Source organism: Melitaea cinxia, chromosome Z (assembly GCF_905220565.1).
Source record: "Melitaea cinxia chromosome Z, ilMelCinx1.1, whole genome shotgun sequence".
In the NCBI taxonomy this organism is placed as follows: Eukaryota; Metazoa; Arthropoda; class Insecta; order Lepidoptera; family Nymphalidae; genus Melitaea; species Melitaea cinxia.
Window position 1 is genome coordinate 18,008,857 of NC_059424.1, and position 11,939 is coordinate 18,020,795.

An 11,939-nucleotide genomic window follows, 5' to 3' on the forward strand; every position below is an offset into this window, starting at 1 on the left:
TGCGGGGATCGAACTCGCAACCGCCAGCGCAACAGGTACAATCCATGGCTGTAACCATTGCGTCAACTCGGCGTCATTATTATTTATTTATTCTGATTTATTCTAACTCGTTCTCTCATAAACATTTATGTGTTTGATTCTTTATCGCGACGACTTTTCATTTAATCGAGCCTCAAATGACTACGATTCTAACGAAGTTTCACTTCGAAAATTGTCAGAGCGTGCATCGAACCCGTAAAAGCAACTATTGTGACGTGACACAAAAGAGTCAATACGTTTGCAGTGTTTTAAAACAGGTACGTAACGATTTTATCTATCGCGTCATATATACGACAGGAATTCAATTAAGATAATGGTGAGGGGCCCCGTAGCAGCAAAATATACTATTACGACGCTTAAAAGCTTTCAGTAGCAATCGAGTCGTATATAGATCAATTGAACCAAAATAAGAGTATGGCTTTTTCATGTTTTATGAAGTATGTTGTATACGTATGTTTACGTGGAATGATTGGGTATTACACTATACATGGATTGATTTCGTATAAAAGCATTAATATAATGAAATTATTTTTATTTCTTTCAAAAGTAATGGAAATATTAAAAAAAAAAAAAAAATTAAAAATTGGATTAATATAAAACTTTCGTACAAAATCAACTAACACAAGTATTCCAGTGGAATACGGAGACGCAAAAATTCAAATTAACTGAATTCAACAAGAGCAAGTGTATATTTTTCGAGTCTCTCTTTTTATTTTTATTACGAACAAATATACATAATGTGACGCTTAATATTTTTTCGTATATATAATATCTAAAACGTCTAACAAGTTCAAATAAAACTAAAATAAATGTTAAAGTATTTTTTTAAACAATTTTATTAATATTGTGATTATTTGATAGTCATGTTGAAATAATTAGACCGATTCGTTTTCTCTTTCTTCTTGTTTTATTTTTCGACTGTGAAACTGACATGTTTTTATCTAGATGCGATGAGAGTTGACATAACAAAGTGAAACAGAATGAAATCAGCGTAGGAGGCTGAGTAAGCTCGCTATGAAGGAAATCAAATACTGAACGAATTGATTGTAATATATAAACTCGAATAGTGAAATATTGTAGCTGTTTTTTTTTAAATTTCGTTAATCATGCATGCATTATAATAATACCACAGGCGATTTTTCTTTATTACTACAGATCGACAGTCCTGTGACTGCCTAGTAAAACTAGGACGTGGTCCGACGCTGACGGTTTTTTTCCCCTTACTAAATACTATTTATGGAGAAGTATACACATAATTCCTTTCTAATTTCTGAACATTCTTATTTTTCTTATCTATGTCTATATTTACACTTATTTGTTAGTTATCATATATGTACACTTATTTGTATTGTAGTTGTTAAATCAAGTCCACAATAAAATAATATAAAAAAGATGTTTAAGAATAAGCGCATCTCGTGTTTTTCATTTTGTAAGAGTAAAGCACAGCCTCATCGAGGCGTGCAAAATATTAAACTCAGGTCAGGAAAAATATACAACAAACACAATCGGCCCAAACGACAATAAATATCTGTAGTGCCATATAAATATTTGTTATTAGTGGGGATCGAATCTAGGACTACTAACGTTGCTACCAGTCGTTTGGACCACTACACCAAAATTTCGTTTAATAACGTAAATGTACTATATTGTAAATCGAGCCTTGTGTTATTATAATTCACTGCAAGATTTATTATTTGAGCTAAACGATACGTACTGCTTGTCACTTATATTCTCAAGGGTTATATATTTTTAATACCTTTTTACGTTTTGCCTTATGGCATATAAATGTCTTATATCTTTGTATTAATAAAGAAATGAAGACACACACAGAAAGCATACAAAGGCGGTCTTATACATACTATAAGGCATATATATATATATACTGTAAGGCATAATTAATTTCTCACGCACAACCTCAGATGAGTAGAATTTATTACTAAGGCCACGTTAACCATAAAATAACTAAATTATGTTTAAAGAACTAGGACACGTAATTTGTTTTATTTTAAAGCATAATTTTCCTTAAATCAACTTTTATCAATTTCCCTTTAATGTTGCCCTTAAAAAAAAAACTGTTAATTGAGTTACCATTTTTTATATATCTGCGTATCGTATTCAATAGATTTAGTTCATGTAGGATTAATTAAAGTCTCATCAATCTAATGAGAGTTCCTATTACAACTTCTGTTGGAATTTTAATTAATTAGTATTTCAATATTGATTATATTATGAAAAGTGAATCAATGGTTTATATACACATAATTTTTTTTATATGGTAATTAGAACTTGCAACTATGTGCGTTAATAATATGAAATTTATAACCATAACAATATTAACCACTATGGGACACTTCACTGATAACAAACATTTTGGATTTGTTTGTATTAAGATTTTTTGAATGAAATAAACTATATAATTTTTTTTGCTACGAGCGTGATCCTAAAGAATATAGGTTTTTATTGTTAACCTTATTTACGGGGATCCAGTGGTCTAGAAATTTCGTATAATCGTTTTTTTCTTCATATTTCGAAAGTATAGTATTTCAAAAATATACAGTTAAAATGTAGGTGTCGATATTTTCAGTATTTCATGTAAAACCTATGTGAAAGGTCAGCGCCAAAGCAGATAGTCGAGCCGGTCGGCCCACTGAGTAATTTATTAATTTATTTTTTATTTTCTATTGTTTGGTAGAACGCATATGCTTCGGTTTCTTTACTTGGTTTGTACTAAAGGGAATAATTTTAGTTTCGAGAGCTAAAAAAAGTAATGAAAGTGAAGACACAATGACATTTGTTTCTGTCTGGCGCTAGGAAAAAAAAAACACTCAGTCTATTCGTTTCAAATTTTAATATGTTATTTAATACAAAAAACGTGACTAAAAGAATAGTAATTTTCGGACAACAAATTTCAACAACGCGCCATTTCAATAAAAAAAGTAAATATTTTTTTCACTTTACGTTCTGCGATAGGTTTATTTAAAATGATTAAAAATCCGTTTTGTTTTTATATTTCAGACCCATATATATTGAGCCTCTTTTTGAAGGAGACTAACTTCAAAACCATCTTTAAAACAGTTAAAAAAATTCTTTGTAATAATGATTTTACACTTAAATAGTGATAAAATAGTCCTTTAAAAGTTTCAAAAGTTTTGGTTGTAATTCAGATATATATTTTTTGTAAGAACTCATATAATTCTGAGCTTCGAAACCATCGGCCGTCCCCTTAACATCCAGTATATAAATAGTAGCTTTGAACTTATTCTGTATCTTTTTATTTACTTTCTAATACAGGGTGTATTAGAAAATAAATTTAACACATTAAACCAGTGGCGGTTTTATAAAATTTCAATCCTATTCCTAGGAGTGAAGCTTTGTCTAGTTGGGAGCAATAATTTTTGCCCAGCAGTGGCAAACATAAATGATGTTTCAACTCAGCGCACTCAATTAATATAGTAAATTGAAGTTTCGACACATTCAACATCTCTGTAATCGGAATCTGTTTGCCTAATTTTGATGTTGATTCTTATCACGTGCAACCAGCAACGCAGTGTAGCTCAGCATACAAGTTATTTAAACGTATGTGTAATATATTCGCAGAGTCGGATTTAGAGGAAGGTATGCCCTGGGCCTCAACGAACGAATGAACGAACATTAGATATTAAATAATCAGGATTACGACTGCTGAGAAACTAGGCTATTTTTGTTCGTTCTTTTTATGTGAAACATTATCAGGGCCGTAGTTCATTAGTTGCCCCAGGGCCTCAATATATCTAAATCTGGCCAATCTAATACTTCTTAATTAAATGTTTGACAAATATTTTAAGAATTATTTATTATTATTATATTTTTTTATTTCCGCGTGATTGAGAATAAGGAAACATTGTAAGAAATTATCTACATTTTGACCGACTCGTGGAAGGCTTAAATTTTAATTCATACCGAACTATACTAGGTATATTATATACGCCATTATGTGTTCTTGTGACACAAACGTCCCCTTAGTATACATAAAGGAACTTTGAACATGTCTTAATGTATTATTATTTACGATAAACTTTCGGTCTAATATGTACGGTGGTAGTTGAATACACAAGGATTGTAACTTTGTGAGTAATTAATGTTCAATCATGCTTTCATCAAATCAATGCAATAATAGTTTTGAATATCTAAGTGTATAGCTACCCTATGGAAAAAATCTCATAAAACATGGACAAATGCAGACCAAACTCTCAAACAGGGTTATGAGAGTCTATGAGATCTGATAGATTCTTACAACTCGGTATGAGATTTTGGTCTGCATTGTCCATGTTTTATGAGATTTTTTCCATAGGGTATATCAATGTATCAATGGAAAATTATTAAAACAATAGATATTAGGTTAGTTGACAACATTTTTTTTTATTAAGAAGGCGGCAATAATTGTGAGGCCCGATAGATGAAAACTGATACCGTTGCCTACGCTTGCAACATTAGAAGCATTGCAAGCGCGTTGCCGATCCTAACATCTACCTTTCCGTAGGAGTTTTGAGCAAAATGTTTCCTGTGTGTCTTTCCTGCTTCTACCTAAAAATAATTTGTATTCTACTAATGCTATATTTTGATACATAATGTTTATAAATGTCACTTCAGCCTGTCGCAGTCTACTGCTGGACATAGGCCTCTCTAAGTTCTCATGTGTTTTGTCCATAGTCACCACGCTGGGCAGACAGGTTGGTGACCGCAGGGCTGACTTTGTCGCACCGAAAATGCTGCTGCCCGTCTTTGGCCTGTGTTTGAAAGCCAGTACTTTGATGTTATCCCGCCATCGGTCGGCTTCTTAAGTTCCAAGGTGGTAGTTACTATTCGTGTACCTAATAAAGTTTTCAATAATTTAATGAGTGGTGCAATTTGGACTACTGCTATAGTTCTCCTTTCGTAAGCGGTTCGTCAGAAGCCCAGATGTAAATTGATAGATGGTTAAAAACTATGGACTGAATGCATTTAAAATCAGATTCCTATATTATCCAGTAGGTACATAAAACGATATTGATTTTTAATGTTGTAGTTTTGTACTAATGATTTACGGAAATGGGTATGTTGAAAATAGGAATATTGGCTTGCGTCAACAGTCGTATTAAAGTTACTATTGTAACCGTAGTATAGGTATTGGCACGGGTATTAAATGAACGACAACACATGAGATAGATTTCTTCTAACAACACTAATTTTTCGACGAGATAATACATAAATAAAATAAAATGCATGCTGTTCTGGTAACAAATAACAAATGAAATTAATAAATAGACAGTAATAAGAGAAAGAGTGAGAAAGAGAGTGAGACATTGATCAGAAGGATTCCTATAGACGACAAAAAGGACAATTCGAAAAAACATCTATTTTAGTGTGAATAGCTTTTACTTTTCGTATAGGTATACGTCATCTTCGTTCTTTTACGTGTTATTAACGAAATCAGCCGTGTTTAGCTGAAGCAACTGAAATCCATAAAAATTACGATTTGTTAATTTTTCTTTAATTTATACAAACGTTCACGTCATAACCAACGAATTTGAACAAAATAACAGCTTCAAAAACTACTGTTTCGTACTGTTTTTTTGACCCGACAGACATTTCATGAACAGCAAAATAGAATTCCTGACAGTTCTCCGTTACTGACAGCTGATTAAAATATGGTTATTTTTTTTGAAAAACAAAAACTAAACCTGCGTTTTAAAATAAACGGCAAGCGTTAATGCGTAGTTTGCTATTGATTTTGAACTTCGGCTGACCACTAAAACTATGAAACTAACAATTGAGAGTACCAAGTCGATTACATTGATTAGTTGCTTAAAGTTTGGGTGTACATTTGTATTATATGTATTGAATCAAATCAATCAGTAAATTAGTTTGGAAATTAAAGTAATTGTGTTGGATTGTGATATCACATTCGGATATGTAAATAGGCGTTTGTGTTTGTTTAGACTCGAAACATTACTGATGGAAATGGGCGTTTTAAAAGCTCATGTTTTTAATTAAACGATATACTTAATTAATCTGTAACTAAACTCTCTTCATGTAATTACACATATCCACGTTTATTTTAACCGTTCAAGCAGATATTGTCACGCTTTTGGATAATTATCTCTTTTGTTAATAAATTATTTATAAATGTGATATTTTTCGATACCTTTGCCTAAGTTCTTAGAAAAAACAAATAAGCATATTTCTTGATAAATTACTTCCCCTAGGTACTCATAAAATAGGTAATAATAAAAATAAATATTAATTTCTAGTGGTCTTTTTTATTTTAATTTATCTAAAAATTAAAATAAAAAAAAATTTGGGGTGGACTACCCTTAACATTTAAGGGGGATGAAAAATAGATGTTGTTCGATTCTCAGATATACCCAATATGCACACAAAATTTTATGAGAATCGGTCAAGCCGTTTTGGAGGGGCTTAACTACAAACACCGCGTTACGAGAATTTTATATATTAGGTTGTACTATGGTTTCATTAAATAAAAAATTAAATAAAAAATAATACTATATATATATATATATATAGTATTATTTTATATATATATATATATTATATATATATATATATATATATATATATATATATATATATATATTGTATTATTTTTTTACTATTAATTAATTAATTTTTACTATTAACTTTTACAGTACGAAGTACTGACAGTACGAAGTCTGTCCGGGCAGCTAGTGTAAAATAATAATATCAATAAAAAACCGACTTCAATTACATCGACAAGTAATACGACGGAAGTAGACTGAAGAATAAATAGTTAAGTAAATATGTGTTATCAAAGATTACTCAAAAAGTAGTCATTCGTTCTCGATCAAATTTAACTGGGACTACAAAACAAGCATCCGTTTTCGGTTAAAATAAGAATAATCAAAATCAGCATACCTAGTAAAAAGTTATGCGTTATAATACAATGTGGATCGACGAAAACATAGTTATGTTAATACGCATTATTAGATATAACTCGAAAAGTACTTGTTTAGATCGTATTAAATTCAAACGGGGTTTCCTTCGACCTTTCGATTAAAATAAAAATCATAGAAATCGGTCCACCCAGTCAAAAGTTCTGAGGTAACATATATAAAATAATTAAATAAATAAAACAATACAGTCGAATTGAGAACCTCCTCCTTTTTTGTACGGATGGTTAAAAATAAAAAATGTGAGTAAGTGAACCTGCAAATATTATTTTCCATACTTTCCACCAGGAGTCAATGAACCGTGTCCCCTAGGGACTAGTGGGAAGAATAAGAGGAAAGGTTTTCTGACGTGTTCGTTATCGTTACAAAAAAGTTTTATATTTTAAGCTGAATTCTCAAAGTAAGTAACTATTCTATTCACGTAGCTTTATCTCACACTTACCCGGTTTTATAATCGACTTTAAAAAGAGGTTATGTTTAGTTTCTTTTTACCCTTTAGCATTACGTGTTAGCAGATATCGTTGTAAATTTTGAATGTATGCTTCCTTTTACTTTCTCGGTGTTTACTCCGTAAGAAATGATACAAGGTAAGCGGTGTGAAAAAATTCTAGGGAGTCTAATCGTGTGAAAAAACAAAACAACAGTGGCGCTTTTAGGTGTAGCAAGATATAACTATAATAGTATACACTGTGTATAATTAAAACAAGCCTTAAATGTACCTATACGAATAGCATTTGCTATGTGGTTACGGCAGCTAAGGAATATAGCTACCCCCAAGCTTAGATTATAGGACAGGGTGTAGAAAATGAGAAGTGGTAACTAAGTGTACAAAGAGTTGATGAAGAATTGGCATGGAGTTTACAAGCACTTCGACGTCGAATGAAGCAATATGACATAATAAGAAATAAATATATTAGATACGTACAATAATATACACGATGCTATGTAGCTATGGCAGTAAAGAATATAGCCACCCCCTCTCTACCCGTGGGTGTCGTAAGAGGCAACTAAGGGATAACACAGTTCCACTACCACCTCGGAACTTAAAAAGCCGACCGATGGAATCATCGACCGAAATAGCAAGCATCAATTTATGTTTTTTTGCTTTAGTTTTATTATTTTAATTAATCATAATTTGATTCATTTATTAAAACATTTTAATTTTTAAACATCACGGTAATCATTATTAAGAAGTAAACACCAGTCGGGTGTCGAAGGTACACACTCATTTTTGTTTGAAGTACCTTATTTAGGATTTACAAAATCAGACTCACATCTTGCAATTGTTGTGAATTCATCAAGTGCAAAAAAGAATATTCAACCAAGAATAATGGTATAAAGTAATGTCAAATTAATGTACATAACGTTAATATAATGTAAATTAATGTAAATACCATGAAAACAACAAAATTACGATAAATAGAAACTTTCTTTTTCTTATGACCTAGGTTCAATTGTAAGACGTACATAATATAATCAAACACTTAGACTATAACAAATATCTGTATGATTGTAAGCCATTTGTACTGTGTCACTGTAAATTTGTGTATTGCAAAGTTATATTTAAGTATTGTATTAGTAAAATCCTCGTTAATATTGTAGAAAATAATAGACCGTATATTTTGACAAAAAAAAAAAACATTCTGTCCTTGATTTGAATAATCTAATAAAAATTACAAATTAAGCAAATAGGGGCACATTTTAATAATATTTTCTCAACCGGTTCGCATCTCGTTCGTTTGTTTTAATACTAGCGGTAGTATTCTGATGTACTTTTTATTTAACTACCTGTGGTGAGCGGGCTGGCTCGCAAAAATTGAATAAAAAAAAAAAAACATTATTAAATGGAACATGTTATGCTAAATGTTAATTAAATTGATTAATAGCAACGGGAAACAAGTTAAATTATGCAGAATTTTGAATACCTTAATTAAGTATATCGTCTAAAGTCTTCCATTAATGGATGTGTAAAGACATGTTTTCTATCCTTAAAAGGTTAGTGTTAGATGAAAGTTTTTGTGGGGTAGTTCGAATTATTGAAGCGTTTTTTGTGTGTGTTTGTGTACCATGATTTTTGATTAAAAATTGTGTCGAGCTTTATCCAGGAAGATCCATTCTCTCGATGCAATACAAAAGGTACTTACAGCACATTCGACGCTACATTTGAGGGATTAATTAAAATGCTTCACGCTTAAAAGCTACGAGTACTGGAGGTTACTGTAATTACAGAAGCAATACGTCATAATAAGAAATTTGTTGAATGTCAATTATTTCACCCATTATTAATTTAAGTTGAAATGATTTTTATTTTTAATTTTGTTTTTCTATTCAGAAACGATAAATAATCGAGCACATTAACGCGACCAAGCGGAGTGGAAGCGATGACACGGGGTTGTCTGTGCAGCTTCGGCCACACGATCGACCAAGCGAGATAATTACAATGAGCTGTTGATTCCGCGTCATGATCGTATTTCTTTTGCTTCATTGCGTTGATGTTGCGTTAAATTTTCAATAAATATTGTTCATTTTATTTTTACTTTGTTTTACTTGATTTATACCAATATCGAACAGTAATGAGTAATATTTTGACTACCATTTATACACTAGTTCTATTATGAAACAATTCCAGATAAGTGCCTTATTAAAAAAAAAAAAAGAATTTACATGATGTTGTCCTATGGTACCCCATTGGTACAGAGGGCCTTCGTGAGATGTCTCCTTTCACTCCTGTCCTGTGTTTGTCGCTAATAAACATATTAATTTTAAATTTGTAACGCATACTATTTATAATCAAAAACAAATCTAAATTAAACGTAATATTAGTAATAAAAACTGTTGCGCCAACATAGTGTTTTTTTTTACAAAAGTTATTCGTTTGAAGATAATTTAGAGTTCGCACTCATCGCCGGTCTGAAAGAACTGCACTGAACGAGATCACGCTTATCAGTATAATTAAGACTTAGTCCGGCGTTCCATTACGCTAATTTAATATTTTGTGATATTACTACTAGTAGAAGATCCGAACCTAAGTCGATCCGAGCTGATAATAGAATGAAACATACTTTATAATAAATTTAGTATATTTGATAATTTAATATTATAAATTATTAAAAATAGGTTGCCTAAAAATCCCATACAACTATTTTTAATTATTAAAAATTTTTTTTTTTGTTGAAAATTGCAACATCAATGCAATAACAAAATTTTAATCTGACTCGATAGTATGAAACGTATAAAATGTAGAAAATAACTAGCATCGAGATACCTGTTTATACCTGTACCATTGACCACATACATAGGCTGCGGCAGGTTATACACCACATGTCTGAGTATGAGCCCCCACCATTGTGCCGGGGCCCGGAGGTTTCGTCTGGGCCTACCGCCGAGGCGAGGTAGCGAAAGCTAGCGTGACCCCATCTTGCCGTGCCGTCTACACGTGGTGGTTTGAGGTTTTTAGTCAGTAGGAGTGTGACATAACCCTCTGGCGCCCTCGCGTCGGAGGGTATCCATGATGGATTTTCCCCACGTAAAAAAAAGGCTATACAAAAGATCCCAGACCCCCAAGGGGCCTAGGCCCCAAGGAGAGCAGTTGCTGGACTTCTACTGGGCACGTCCCCAGGTGGTGGGTGCCGCCGCGGGTAGTAGGAGTCTTCGGACCCTCGCAAACTAAAACCAGACGATGCGCTCCGGGTACTGCGGGTACTTATCAGAGTGAACCTGTGAGTGCAGGTGTGTTGACACGGAGGTGCGGCGGTATGTGTGGCGCTGAGATGGTGCGGAGACGTGGAGGTCAGTTTTTCCTTCCACCACGCGGAGGACGGGGTGGGTGGGTTCGCGAGCGAGCACCGCGAGGAGGTTGCACCTTTGGGGCGCGGTGCTGAAAGGTGCGGTGTGCAGTCAAGGAATTTACTCCCCGAACACGGGGGCCAGCGGGCGAAGGGTCGGGGGATTCGTTGTCCGCATTGCAGTCCCAAGGAGGGTAGGCGTTCTTCGTGTTCGAGTGCGCTTTCTGAGGTGCTGTGCACCACGGTAGGCCCGGCCTGCAAGGGCAAGCGCCGGTGGGGTTTGCGGAAGCATGCTAAAACGTCTCCGCGACCCCGCCACATAGGCGCATCGGCAGAACACACGTGGCGGTTTTTATTCATTAGGAGTCGGAATCCCCTCTGGCCCTCGCGCCGGAGGATGTCATACCGAAGATCCGGAAAACGGAACGGTTTCTTTCTGAAAGAAATGCAACAGCGTAAAATACGCTTAATTTATGAGAGAGAAAACCGTCAAAGTTGACAAATAAATATAACAAAAATGCGTTAGAAAATATTCTTAATACTAAGTAAAAAAAAAATATCTCTCATGTAGAATTTATATATTGCTTACTTTGTCAGTGACTATTAATTAATTTTTCTGTTTTAAATTATGCACTATGATTTTGAGACTTAGTCATTATGAACATCGCTTCGCTTCAGCCTGTAATATCCCACTTCTGGACATAGGCCTCTTTCCCCATGTAAGAGAAGGATCAGCAGAGCTTAATCTACCACGTTGCTCCGATGCGGGTTGGCGGATTATAAACATAATTTTAGTTTATTATGTACATATTCATGTTGACCTCAAAGAGCCAATCAAATTAATATATGAATAGTTAAAGCTATGTACTGCTACAAATTATGTAGGTTGCTAGCCTTACTCCTTTCATTGCCTTCTTTGAAAGAGGACGTTGGGACTGTAAATTGAAAAGTTCATTCAATATCGTTAACGCTTTTAACTTGATCATAATATTGGCATCTTTCGTCTTTAGTTTGGGTGATATTTAAAATGCAATAATGAGAAATAATTTACGATTAATATTTTATAATATTTTTTGTTTGTTTATATTATTTGGATTTAGTTTGTATATAATGAAAATAAGTGGAATGAATGTATTTCATAGAAATATCTCATATCATATTATCTGTA

At 33.1% G+C, this 11,939-nt stretch overlaps 1 long non-coding RNA gene across 1 annotated transcript; it reads left to right on the top strand.

The window, feature by feature from the left end:
• Positions 1-236: 236 nt before the first annotated feature.
• Positions 237-9,516, top strand: LOC123668613. Its single transcript, XR_006745605.1, has 2 exons — positions 237-296; positions 9,319-9,516. It is a non-coding gene; the product is annotated as an uncharacterized LOC123668613 (long non-coding RNA).
• The last annotated feature ends 2,423 nt before the right edge of the window (positions 9,517-11,939 follow it).